Raw genomic sequence first — 14,399 nt, forward strand, 5'->3', positions numbered from 1 at the left:
GATTACCAAAGAAATCTACGGTCCCTAAAATCTATCATGTTAATAGGAGACATGTTGCTGACTGAGCAGTTAGTCTGAGTTGGAGGCAAATGGAAGGTTCAGGAATGTATTCCCACAGTGCTCCCAACAGCCTAGTCAATCAAACTATCACCTGTTTCTGAGCACATCTCCCATTATTCTTCCAGGAAGTGTTCCTTAAAGCACTCCAAACAATCTGTAGCACTCAATGTGTTATAACACTCAGGGAGAGCTGTGTGGAAAGGATTGCTCAACAAGAGGGGTGACCTTCTGCCAAGGGACACAGACAGCGCAAGGTGGCCCACAGTGAGGGGGTATCACGGGAATAAATGCCATAACCTCTCTCCATCCTTAAATTATCTTCCAGGGATCCCCATTGGCAAACCCAATAAATCCAATAAAATCCAATCAAAACCAGAGGACACAGGATCCCGTTGATGTTGGCCAGAATATCAGCCTCCAAAAAGTGCAGAATAGATCTACGGGGCAAACTGAAGACATTCCAGAAGAGTGTGTATGTCTGTGTGTATGTGTGTGGTACCTACATGTAGGAGGGTAAGTAGTCTAAATTCTGATTCACTGATCTTTACCTCTGACAAGGTAGACCATAGGAAGTGGGACAAATAAGCGATTCACATTTTTTGCTCACTTCTCTGTGCTGGTCTCAGCAATTAGGAGCCCCTCGTGTGTTCTTCCACCCAAGACTCACAACAGCCCCAAATTGCACTAGAGTAGAGCCAGGAATGGAAATCAGATCTATGTGAGTCCAAAACCATGCACTTTTCACTACACATTGAATAAGAAAAAGATTTTCAGGTACTTGGAGAGCTGGGTTCTTCCGGTTAGGAAGAGGTCGATGGGTGGTGAGTGGTGGAAGACAGAGACCCCACAGCCAGCTTTTGAAGGATTGATCCGAGTGCGGGTCCTGTTCAGACAGAAACTTTTCACATTCACTGGGTGTGCGGACAGAAGCTCATGCTCACACACACAGCACACCCACACGCACAGACTGCTGCAAGAAACTCACTGAAGATGCGTAACGATAGGAGCATTAAAAGACGTGATGGGCTAGTGCAAAAGCTATAGAGGAAACCCTAGTAGTATACAACTCCAACAATATTCGCCAAAGAAAAGAGTAAGAATAGTAGAGATAAAATGGTAGCCATCACACAAATATAGAATAATTCAGCCTCTGCAGATGCGAAGACCAACACAGACAATGTCTAGCATGGCATTGAGTTCTTCAAAAAGTTTCGTAATTGCATTTTGATATCAAGAGGTTAACAAACCTCTTACTTCAAACCTGTTGGTTTCTGGTTGGATTCTCTCAGCCCATGCCAGAATAAAAGCCCAGTGGTAGAATCCACACCTTTCAGGGCTTCCCTAGACTTCTGTAGAGTAGCAACAGTTCCGGAGCCCTTCTTCTATCCTGTCGCTTTGTATTGCAATTCTTCCTCCACCCTTGGTGAACGTGGGGGACAGGGCATCGCAATGTCAACACTCGCCGTCCAACCCGGAGTTTGGTGTTTTGTCTTTTCTGTGCCATGGACCGACTGGGCAAAACTGGGCCAGGCCAGTCTCGCAGTGGGTCTCAGTTTTCTCATCTGTAAATGAAAGTGTTGGCCTTCTGGTTCCATATTTATCCACTCAACTTCTCCTAACATTTTGGATCTCTAGTGTCTCAACATAGATGCAATGGCTATGCATACGGGCCTCTCCATATACCCTTGGACGCTATAGAGCTCATCTCAATTCAATAAATGCCTCTCTAGTTGAATTCTCATTGTGCTTGCTTACCTCTGGTATTGCCCAGTTCAAGTTTATTTCATCAAAGTTCCCTTCTAACAACAATCTTCAATTTGATTATTGTCCTGAGATACTTAAGGCTTTTTAGTCCTTTTCAGTACTTCTGGCCTCAGTCTAGGTAACTCCTTGTATGATGACTTAATTATCTCCAACTTATTTCATGTTCTGGTTCTATGCCAAGAATTCCCTTCCCACTCTTCTCTGCCAATCATATTCCAGGTTCTCTGCCATAGCCCTGACTTCTTTCTTAACATTTATTTATTTTTGGTACAGAGAGAGACAGAGCATGAACGGGGGAGGGGCAGAGAGAGAAGGAGACACAGAATCGGAAGCAGGCTCCAGGCTCTGAGCCATCAGCCCAGAGCCTGACATGGGGCTCGAACTCACGGACCACGAGATGGTGACCTGAGCTGAAGTCGGACGCTTAACCGACTGAGCCACCCAGGCGCCCATCCCTGACTTCTTTCAAACCCCAGCCACGCATGCTGCCTTCTTGAAGCATTCCAAGACTGGCCCTCAATGACTCCAATCACTAAGTCGTTTCCAGCACTTTGCTGACCAGATATTTTATCCATACTCCCCTCTCGCTCCTCTGAGAGCATATGCCTTTCCTGCTGGTCATATCTGTGGCACTGAGACACATTTTATTTTATTTGTTTTATTAATGTTTCTACTTGAGTTGTAGTTTTCTTTAGACTACAAGTTTCTTAAAAATTCAACCATATAGATTTTTGTTAGCCTTATAATTCCACAGAATGCCAAGAACTTGACCCCTTCCTTTGGGAGGGAATAGTCCCTGCAATCTGTATAAAACCAACGACTGGGCTAAAGGACATACACTACTGTTTTAATCACCCAGTGTGGTCATGTTATTCAGTTAGAACACGGTTAGATGTGGGTTTTTTTAGAAGGTAAAATTAACATGCTTCCAAAAGTAAGAACTATACAAAACGTATAAACTCAGACAAGGGCCACCTTGCCAACATCACTGCCCATCCTTCCTGCTCCATTTCTGCACATCCCCTACAAGTAACACATGGTATTCATTTGGGGTTTATCCTTCTTGTGTTTCTTTGGGCAAAAGAAGATTAAGCAGATACCGTGTATGTGTATGCTTTCTTCTTTCTCCTTCTTTCTTACACAAAAGGTAGCATGATATGCATTATATCTATACTCTTTTGCTTTTTTGCTTTTTTCACTTAAAAAAATATCCTGAAAGTCACTCCATATCAGGCATAGAGATCTTTCTCCTTTGTTCTACAGTTTACATGGTACTCCAGTGAGTGGATGTGTCATAATTAACTCAGTCTACTATGTGCGGAAGCTTAGGTTGTTTCCAGTGTTTTGCAATTATGAACAATGCTGCAATGAAGCACTTTGTGGATATGTATTTTCATATTGTTGGGCTGCATCTTCAGAGTAAATTCCTGAAAGGGAAATTGCTGCTAGATCAAGAAATAAATATGTATTTTTGTTTAGATATTGTCACTTGCCCTCCAAAGGGTTGTATCATTTTTCATTCCTACTAGCAATGCGAGTGTTTGTTTCCTCAGAGCTTTGTCAATAGAAGATAAGAAGCATTTTTTTTTTCCTATTCTGTTAGGTGAAAAATAGTATCTCATTTTAGATTTAATTTTCATTCTGTTATTTTGAGAAATGTTGAACATCTTTTTATGTATTTAAAGACTTTTAAAATATTTTTTAAATTTATTTTGAGAGAGCGAGAGAGCGCATGCACACACGAGAGCAGGGGGTGGGCAGAGAGAGAGGGAGAGGGAGAATCCCAAGCAGGCTCTGCACTGTCAGCACAGAGCCCTATGCAGGGCTCTAGGCCACAAACTGTGAGATTGTGACTTGAGCCACCTAAGTTCGACATTTAACCGACTGAGTCACCCAGGAATCCCTAAAGACTTTTTAAAAGTTATTTGGACATGGGGCACCTGGGTGGCTCAGTCTGTTGAGCGTCCGACTTCGGCTCAGGTCATGATCTCACAGGCTGTGAGTTCGAGCCCCATGTCAGGCTCTGTGTTGACAGCTCAGAGCCTGGAGCCTGCTTCGGATTCTGTGTGTGTGTCTCTCTCTGCCCCTCCCCCGCTCATGCTCTCTCTCTCTCTCTCTCTCTCTCTGTCAAAAATAAATAAACATTAAATAAATAAATAAATAAATAAATAATAAAATTATTTGGACACATAGAACTACCCTACGATCCAGTAACTGCACTACTGAGTATTTACCCAAAAATACTAATTCAAAAGGATACATGCACTCCTGTTAATTACAGCATTATTGCACAATATCCAAACTACAGAAGCAACCCATTGATAGATGAATGAATCAAGATGAGGTGAGAGAGATATATACGTATATGTATCTATATCTATATCTATATCTATATCTATATCTATATCTATATATCTATATATATCTATATCTATAGATATATATAGATAGATATATATGTCTATATATATCTATATCTATAGATATCTATAGATATATATGTCTATATATATATAACATATATATGTCTATATATATCTATATCTATATCTATATATATAGATATATCTATATCTATATCTATATATATCGATATATATGTATATATATGTATATATACATATATATATACATATATATAATGGAATATTATTTAGACATAAAAAATGAAATCCTGCCATTTGCAACAATGTGGATGGAGCTAGAGAGCATAATGCCAAGCAAAATAAGTCGGTCAGAGAAAGACAAATTCCATACAATCTCACTCATATGTGGAATTTAAGAAACAGATGAACAAAGGAAAAAGAGGAAGAGAGAGATTGAGAGAGACAAAGAGAGACAAACCAAGAAACATACTCTTAACTATAGAGAACAAACTGATGGTTACCAGAAGGGAGGTGGTGGGGGTAGGAGGAAATAAGTAACGGGGATTAAAAGTACGCTTATCATTATGGCCCTTTGTAGCAACGTGGATGGAACTGGAGAGTGTTATGCTAAGTGAAATAATCCATACAGAGAAAGATAGATACCATATGTTTTCACTCCTATGTGGATCCTGAGAAACTTAACAGAAGACCATGGGGGAGGGGAAAAAAAAGAGGTTAGAGAGGGAGAGAGTCAAAGCATAAGAGACTCTTAAAAACTGAGAACAAACTGAGGGTTGATGGGGGGTGGGAGGGAGGGGAGGGTGGGTGATGGGTATTGAGGAGGGCAACTGTTGGGATGAGCACTGGGTGTGTATGGAAACCAATTTGACAATAAATTTCAAAAAAAAAAAATGAAAAAAATAAATAAAGGTATACAATGTGATGATTAAAAAAAAGTACACTTATCATGATGAAAAAATAAAATAACAAAACAATAAGTAAAGATGTAATATATTGAGACACTACCTCACATACAACTTATGTTTTTTCCAAAATTACTGGGCATTGGGTGAGGTTTTGTTGCCATTCTTTTTATCTCATTTTTGTATTATAGTCATTAAGTATTATTAAAAATTGTTCTGAAATAAGATCCCAATGCTACACACCATCATTTTTGTTTAATATATTTCAGGCATATTCCATCAATAAGATGAAAGATAATCCCACATGTATTTATGGAAATCACATGTCCACCATTCAGAGAGGACACAGGTGCATAATTGCTAAATATGATGAATAAAATGGATTCTTATTAATGCCAGTATTTAGAATATACAAAAATGCTACATTTTTAAAAGCAATAATTTACATTTTTTCTCTACAGATAGTGTTGTATTTAAAACTTATAAGCACCAGGGGCGCCTGGGTGGCGCAGTCGGTTAAGCGTCCGACTTCAGCCAGGTCACGATCTCGCAGTCCGTGAGTTCGAGCCCCGCGTCAGGCTCTGGGCTGATGGCTCGGAGCCTGGAGCCTGTTTCCGATTCTGTGTCTCCCTCTCTCTCTGCCCCTCCCCCGTTCATCCTCTGTCTCTCTCTGTCCCAAAAATAAATAAAAAACGTTGAAAAAAAAATTAAAAAAAAAACAAAAAAAAAACAAAAAAAAAAAACTTATAAGCACCAAATGTCATGAAAGATATGCTTATTTACATAGTTCAACAATAAAATTACAGAAATGTGGAAAAAAATATTTGGAAATACATTTTTCTTATTTTTAAAATAGTGTTTGGTTTTCCTTGTTTTCCTCTGTTTAAATTTCTTTATATTTTGAGAATATTAGCTCTTTATTTGTGCTACACATAAGAATAGTTTTCTCCAGTTTGTAACTCGGCTTTTGAATGTGTTGCTTATGGTGTTTTTGAGCATTCAAAGTTGTTGCTTTAAAATTTTATATGGTCAAGATTACTGTTGTTGTTCTTATTGTTATCATTATTGCAGGATTTCAACTAATAGTTAGACCTAGATCAGATCTAAATTAGAAATCAATTTACTCATGTTCTCTTCTAATAAGAATCTCATACTTGTAGGATTTTATTTTTGTTTCTTATATCTGATACATTTGAATTTATTCTTGTGTATGTTTTGAGGTACACATTTCATTGGTTTTTAAATGTCTATTCATTATCAGAGCCTCCATTTTAATCATACATTAAAATTTTGTATGTTTGTGGATCTGTTTCTGTATTACATTTTATTTCACTGGTTGGACTGTCTACCTATGCACAAGGTCTATAATGGTGTAATTTCAGAAACCTTAGGGTGTATTTAAATTTTGAGCAGTACATGGGGCGCCTGGGTAGCTCAGTTGGTGAAGCGTCTGACTTCAGCTCAGGGAATGATCTCGTGGTCTGTGAGTTCGAGCCCCGCATCGGGCTCTGTGCAGACAGTTCAGAGCCTGAAGCCTGCTTCAGATTCTGTGTCTCCCTCTCTCTCTGCTCCTCCCCCACTTGCACTCTGTCTCTGTCTCTCGGGAATGAATAAACATTAAAAAATAATAATAATAATAATAAATAAATAAATAAATAAATAAATTTTCAGCAGTATAAGTCCCTCATTGTAGCTCATTTTTATTTCCTAATATTTTCCTAATTGTTTTTGCTCTCATTTCTACATAAACTTTAGTATCAACTTCTCTATAAAAATTTTGAGTGTAATGCTTTCTTAGGATTATATTCAACAAGTAAATTAACCAAGGGAGAAATGACATCTCCATGATGTTGAGACATGGTAAGAAAAAACAAAGGCTATCTTTCCCTTTGGTTAAGTCTACTTTTGTGTTTTTAAGGAAGATTTCAAATTCCTACCTTTGGATTTTGCACATTTGTATTGAACTTGTTCCTGAGTATTTTATTTTCTTTGTTCATATTTTAAATGGACTTTTCTCCATATTTTCTCTATGATAATATGACAGATATATCCTCTGTTATGTTTGTGTGTATATAAGTATATAAGAACTACTAATTTCTGAATGTTAATTTTAAATTCTGCTTTTCTCCCTAAATTTAGTAAAATATTCTGTTTGAGTTTATTTTATCATGATCAGTTTTCCATGTATACTATTATCTGCAAACAATGATAGTTTTACTTTTTTGTTTCCAGTTCTTATGCCTCTAATTGATTTATCTTGTCTAATTGCATTGGCTAATATCTCCAGTACAATGTTAAATAAATGAACATTCTTATTTTATACCTGATGTTAATGGATCTGTCTCACTAAAGGAGATACTGACTTTAAAACCAAACTAACTATTTTTATCTTATTGAGGAAGTAGCCATCAATTCCTAAACTCAAATGTGTTTTCCAGGAATGGATGTTGAATTATTTTCAGAGGCTTTTTCAGCATTTGTGCAATAATCACTATTTTTCTCTTTAGGTATGTTATGGTAGCATATTATCCTAATGTATTTCCTAAAACTGAACAAAATGTTCATTCTTGCAATAAAACCCCACTTGTTTACATATAATACATTTTTTGTGGTGTTGTATCTCGTTTACTATACTAACAGGTCATCTTTGTCATTTTCTCAACTTCATCTAAGCCTACTCTTCAATTATTTTATTCAAACTTATCTCCTGTAGAGCAAGAGTCCATAACATGTATGGCTCAGAAGTTCTTCTGGTATCTAACTGAACTTCCTGCTTGTGTTCATTCAAACCCACTTCTATTTTCATCAAGAGAGATGGAAAACAACTGGAGTTATGGGACCAAGCTGATTCAATTGGCCCTGCCATTAAAATCAGAAGTAATCATGGACACTTCCTGGAACATGTGTATTAAGAATATATTAAGCTCCATTACCCACTTCCAGTACAGCTGAGAGAGCTAACCAACATTCTTAAAATCTTGATTAAATCATCTCTTAGTCTTCTCTGTTGCAAGCCAAAACCTCCTCCACTTCAGAGGGAGAAGTGGAAATTTCTGGGACCCTCGGGGTCAGAGTTATGATGTAAATATATTCAAAGTCCAGATGTTTATACAAAACCCTTGACTACTTAATTAAACTTTCCAAAAAACGAACAAATTCTTACAATGGAAGATAATAGACCATCCACTCAAAGTCTTAAGTCAGAAACTTGGTATTTTTTTTCAATTTCTCCCACTCTCTTCCCAGTGGCACCCCCAGCCCCCTGATTCAACTGCTTACTCATCCCACACCAGGTGCTACGGACTCTACTACCAAAATAAATCTCCAAAATTCATTTTATTCTCTCAATTTCCCTAGCCACCACCTGAGTCATTATATTATTACCGTACTACTAGATTCTTTGCTTACCACCTTTACATTAAACATTTTTTAAAGGTTTCTCTGAGTGCTGTCTAGAGAATAAGCTGGGGAATAAATCATATCGTATCGCTGTTTTAAGGCTTTTGATTCTCTCTGCCTAGCACATCACTGCATCCCACATCCCCTGGTGTTCACATGACTAGCTCTTCTCAACTGTTAGGTCTCCACATACATATTTAGCTCAAATGTCATCTTCTCAGAGAAGCCTTCTCTGATTACCCGGTATGAAAAAGTCTCTGTTATTCTCTGTCTCTGGATTTTGCTTATTTCTTTCATGGCACTGATATCAAGGTAAATTTAAATAATTAATTTTGCCCCCTCCACTAAACAATAGATTCCAAGAGGACAGAGACCATGTTGGGTGTCTTTCACCACTGACCACAGCATCCCAAATCCACAGAGCCTAAAAGGTTTTACATGTGCACTAAATATGTATCAAATGAATGAATGATTCTGGGTGGGAAAGAAAGCATGCAAGAGTTGGCAAAGCTGTCTCTCCAAACTTAAAACTCCCAGGAAAGCTAAGCACTGGTGAAAGGGTTGAGCACCCTTTCAGGTGCTTCGGGGCAATCCTAACATGAGCTTATTGCAACACATTTCTGGGTTCCCAGACCCACAGCTCTCAACAAGTTCTTCCAGGTAATTTTTAAGTCCAGTGCAAGCCAGCAGCTGCACAACTTGAAAAAGTAGTTGTTTTAATTTTTGAGAAAGAAGAAGATACTAAAAGGCAGACAACAGCCTCTTTCTTGGATAAGAAGAAAAGCATTTGACAAGACCAAACACTGAGCTGTGTGTGTGTGTGTGTGTGTGTGTGTGTGTGTTTATACATGTGCATGAGCTCCTCCACCCCTCAATTCTCCCTGAAAGCCACTTTCAATAAATTCATGTGGTCCCAACCAAAGATGCTGTAGACAATTTTCTTTCTCACTCACTGTGTAACTTGGGCTCAGATAATTTGGGAGATTCCTTTGGAAAGAACATCTGGAGCCCTGGAGCTGGCCCACAAAGCTAACTTCTCTCTCTCTCTCTCTCTCTCTCTCTCTCTCTCTCTCATCTTCATCTTCTTTTGAAGAGGCTGTTCTGGTTTGAAACTTTCTAACCCAGAATTTCTGGCTCTGAGATATCTTACTCAGTTACTCTGGAATCATTTACAAATAAACCCGCCAGGCAAACTCTCATTGCTGGGAACCAATGGTGATTCCAGTCATCTGTTTATGGGGATCTTGTATCCCCAGGAATAAAAGTGGCTCTGAGGAAAACTTTTGTGGGGCTGAAAGTGACCCCAGAGTGGAGGTGGTCTCAGGCAAGAGTTCCATAGTCTCATGTTGTATGTATTCCTCTTCTAGTTCCTTAGGAATTCACAGGAATCTAAAAGGATGCGGGGAAGGAAGAGGGGGAGAATATCAAATATCTTCCCACTTTTGTGAAAGCAATAATCTTGGGAAAGAGCAAATGTTTCTACAAATATAGATAGATGATAGATAGATAGATAGATAGATAGATAGATGATAGATAGATAGACAGGTATCCCTACAATAAAAAAGAAAATTCATACAACTTAGCAATGGGTAGGACTAGAAGCAGAGACCAAACTTCATGATGGTCACTTCTTGTTTTTCACTACCTAAACCTAAAGAGTTTTGTCCTTAGGTCCTAAAACCAATGAGCCAGGACAGAGGTCATACACTCTGTCTCCCCATTTGAGCCAACATCCTTCTTATCAAGAACATTGAGCCTCAGGGTGCCTGGGTGGCTCAATCGGTTAAGTGTTAGACTCTTGATCTCAGCTCTGGTTATGATCTCAGGGTCCTGAGTTCAAGCCCCACACTGGGCTCCGTGAGAAAAAAATGCTGGGCCTCCAGAGAATCCTGTCCACGGGCTGGGTAAGAAACACAGTGTGGCAGATTTGTATTAATATCCCCAGTGGTCATTCTTCGCTTTTATGCAGGCTCTTTCTCAGGAAATTTTGAAAAATATTCCTACAGTGGCTAATGCTTAACCCCTACCCCTGAGCTCAGCCACAAGGCCTGCTTGGCCACTAGGGTGAGAATGTGCCAATTTCAAGCCCAGGATTTGGGAAGCCCTGCGTGTTTTGATTTGCTTTCTCATGCTTCCGCCATCAGCCTGAGAAAGACATGCTTGGGCTAGTCCACTCGTCCCGGGAAGAGGATGAGAAACATGTGGAACCAAATTACTCAGCCAGGCCCAGCATGGTCAGCCAAACCATGGGCCCCCCCCCGGCCCCGATGTAGGAGTGAGCCCAGCCTGCATCAGCTGAACTCCACAGATGGGTGAGAAATAAATGTTTATTGTTGCAAGCCACTGAGAATTTGTGGTTGTTTGCTCCACATCAAAACCTAACTCACCACAGAGCTACAAAGTAAAGCTCCTAAGAAGCCCTATATCTGAACGACAATGCCTCATATTCTTATAGTATTCTGGAGTTGTCTAAATATTTTACCCAGTGTCTTTTCTTGGGCTTTTATGATAACCCTGTGAAGCAGCTTCAAGAGGTCCTATTATTTCCATTTTATAACCAAGGATAGAAAGTGCAAAAAAGTGAAATCAATTTACCCACAGCAACACAGCAAAAGATGAGTAGAAGCCACATCCTTCCCATCATTAGCTCAGTAGTCCTCCCCCACTGGTAGGTAGGGGAAACGATGAGCATACAAGTAGTTGGAATCATACAATCATACAATCAGAAGAGCATGCTGAGAAGAGACTTGGGATTAAAAAGAAAAAAGAAAGAAACCTTGGCTACTTGTCGAATAGACTCGATTCCTCTGGCAAAAATTTCTGGAAAAAAAATGGGCCACAAGTAACATTTCAGAAAGAATAGACTTATGGCACGGTAGGAGGCAGAAGAGACCAGAGTCTATGAGTTCAAGAAGGTTGCACACGCAGTACGCACGTAGCCCACGGGTGTTTGCAATATGCCAGGAACATGCTAGAAGTCTGACATGCATTATCTTCTCAGTCTTCATAAGAACGCCATGAAGAAGACTGTATACAACACAATATAACGTAACGTCCCATGATATAATACAACCCCCAGAAATTAAGCAGTGAAACAACTTGCCAAAAGTCACACGGCAAGTGGAGTTGTGTGGAAGCCCAAGTGTGTCTGCTTCCTGCATTGCACCCCCTGCCTTTGGCTGGGAGTGAGAGATGTGGGCACAGGAGCCAACCCAGATACGTCGAGAAGAGGGAAGAAGTAATAACACTTCTTAGAGTGGAAGAGCGACTTGGGGCTGGAGAAGTTTCTGACGATAATGAACTTCAAAGAGAACCTCTTTTTTGCCCCTGTGTCGACTCTTGATTATACCATTAGGAACTCAGTGGCTCACAGGCCCTCCTTCCCAGGCAGTTGACTCTGTCTCATGGCCCCTCAAGAGCGAAAAGCCCATAATTTAGCAGCCTCCCCTTTCTCTCTCCTCATTGGCTGTCAACATGTTGCAGCGCTTGAGTGGCTTTCTTTTGGTGGCGATGCTATTTTTGGAGGCCACACAGCATAACGGAAAGAGTTCGGGCCTTTGATTTAATAGCCCTGGATTCAAGACCTAACCTGCCTTAATAGCTGTGTGTCCTTGGGTAAGGGACTTAACTTTTCTGAGCCTCCGGGGATAATAATAGTGTCTACTTTACAGGAGGAGTGAGGAACTAAAGACATTCCTATGTAAAATCCTTGGTTGGTGACTGCAGCATTCCGGCCTGCAGTGAATGCTAATTCACTTCACAAGCTACTTCTGTGAAGGCCCAACTGTCTTTCTAGAAGACCATGAAGGAGTAAGCAGCGGGGGCCAGAAGGGGGGCGGGGTTGCGGGGATCAGGCCACCACAGGTAAATCTAGCCTGTCTGTTCTGTCACACCTGCTGCTCTCCTCCTGACAGTAGCCTTCCACACTCTGATGGGACTCACGGGTTAGGAGCAGTGACTTTGAACTTCCCACAGTTGCTGCGGAGCCCTGGGGATCCTCCTCACGCAGCTCCAGTTTCCGTCTCTTTAAAGGCGACCCAGTTTGTTTGACCATTCACCAGTGGAAGGACATCTGGGTCTTTTCCAGTTTCTGGAGTGATAAGGGCAGGAGGGAAGAGGGTGTGGCTATTAAAGGGCAAGGAGAGGGGCACCTGCGTGGCTCAGTCAGTTAAGCATCCGACTTCGGCTCAGGTCATGATCTCGCTGTCTGTGAGTTCGAGCCCCGCGTCGGGCTCTGTGCTGACAGCTCAGAGCCTGGAGCCTGTTTCAGATTCTGTGTCTCCCTCTCTCTCTGACCCTCCCCCATTCATGCTGTCTCTCCCTGTCTCAGAAATAAATAAATGTTTAAAAAAAATTTTTTAAAAAAAGGGCAAGGAGAGGGATCCCCAAAGGGATAGAGACGTTCAGTGTCAGGACTGTGCCGATGGCAATAATATCGTGGTTGTGATATTGCACTATAGTATCAGATAAGGTGGCCCCACTGGGGTAAACGGAGTAAAGGGTGTAAATGCTCCCTCTATTAGTTCTTGTTTTTGCATGTGAATCGACATTACCTGAAATAAAAAGTCTAATTTAAAATATATAATAAACGCACCCCCACACACAAAGTCAACAGATGTGTCTCCCCACTCCCTCCTCTAAAGGCCCCGGTCCTCGTTCATCTTCCCGGGGGGTGGTCTCAAGGCCCTGTGCTTATTGCAGAAACCAGACAACTTCTGAAAAGCTGCCTCCTGTGTCTGGAGAGTTTGGGGGACGGAGGGTGCTGCTCTGACTCCCAGATGGCGTCTGCTAATCTTGCAGACCATTTGCAGTGAATGAGAAAACCTCCTTCTCTCTTCAAACGCTCGTATCTGAAAGGGACGTTATGCAGCTTCTTCCTGCCGCTGGAGATAGCAGATGGGTCCCCTTATATTTCCCACTCTGTTCCTGGACGAGCCCTCTGGCTCCTGATGGAGTTCATGGCCTTCACATCCTGCCACCTCTATGGGAAGAAAGAGGAGAGAGGAGTGGAGCCCAGGGGAAGGGAGAAAGACAGAAAGCCCCAACCCTGTCCCTGCCTCACTCGTAGCCCCCATACGCCTTTCCAGGGAAGAGACAAACACATGGTTCCGAGGGGCTCAATACTTCTGGAAACAATTGCCCGTGAGAAGTGGGGGAAGGCCTGCACAAGTGAGTGCAGCAACCTAGAATCTTCTGAGCCTGGATCCAGCCATCACTTACATGCATGATGTGATTCTTGTTTTCTGCGGGGCCTTTCACATCCTGCACCTGACTCAGCACCAGAAGGGCTTCCCTCCTTCGGTCTGGAGTTTGCTGCTTCTGTGCTTAAGAGGCATGGAGAAAAGTTTTTATCTTTCCTTCAACCACACAGGAGCCAAAGTGGGCTTCAAACATTTTTTTAAGTTTATTTATTTTGAGAGAGAGAGAGAGAGAGAAAGAGAGAATGCAAGTGTGGAAGAGGCAGAGAGGGAGAGAGAAAATCCCAAGCAAGTTCATTCTGTTAGCAGAGAGGCAGAGCCTGACGCGGGGCTCAATCTCCCAGACCTACAAACCATGAGATCATGACCTGAGCCAAAATCAAGAGTCGGACGCTTAACTGACTGAGCCACCCAGGCGCCCCCTCAAACATCTTTATTAATTGTAACAACACAATAGGGGTTCCTGGGTGGCTCAGTCGGTTGAGCCTCTGACTTGGGCTCAGGTCATGATCTCGTAGTTCATGAGTTCGAGCCCCATGTCAGTCTCTGTGCTGACAATTCAGAGCCTAGAGCCTGTTTCAGGTCCTCTCTCTCCCTCTCTCTCTCCCTCCCTCTCTCTCTCTCTCTCCCAAAACAAAAAATAATAGCAACACAATAAAACCATGATAATGACTACTGTTTCTTGAGCA

The sequence above is a fragment of the Panthera pardus genome, unplaced genomic scaffold, assembly GCF_024362965.1.
Source record: "Panthera pardus isolate Hobbes unplaced genomic scaffold, ASM2436296v1 HiC_scaffold_10, whole genome shotgun sequence".
NCBI lineage: Eukaryota > Metazoa > Chordata > Mammalia > Carnivora > Felidae > Panthera > Panthera pardus.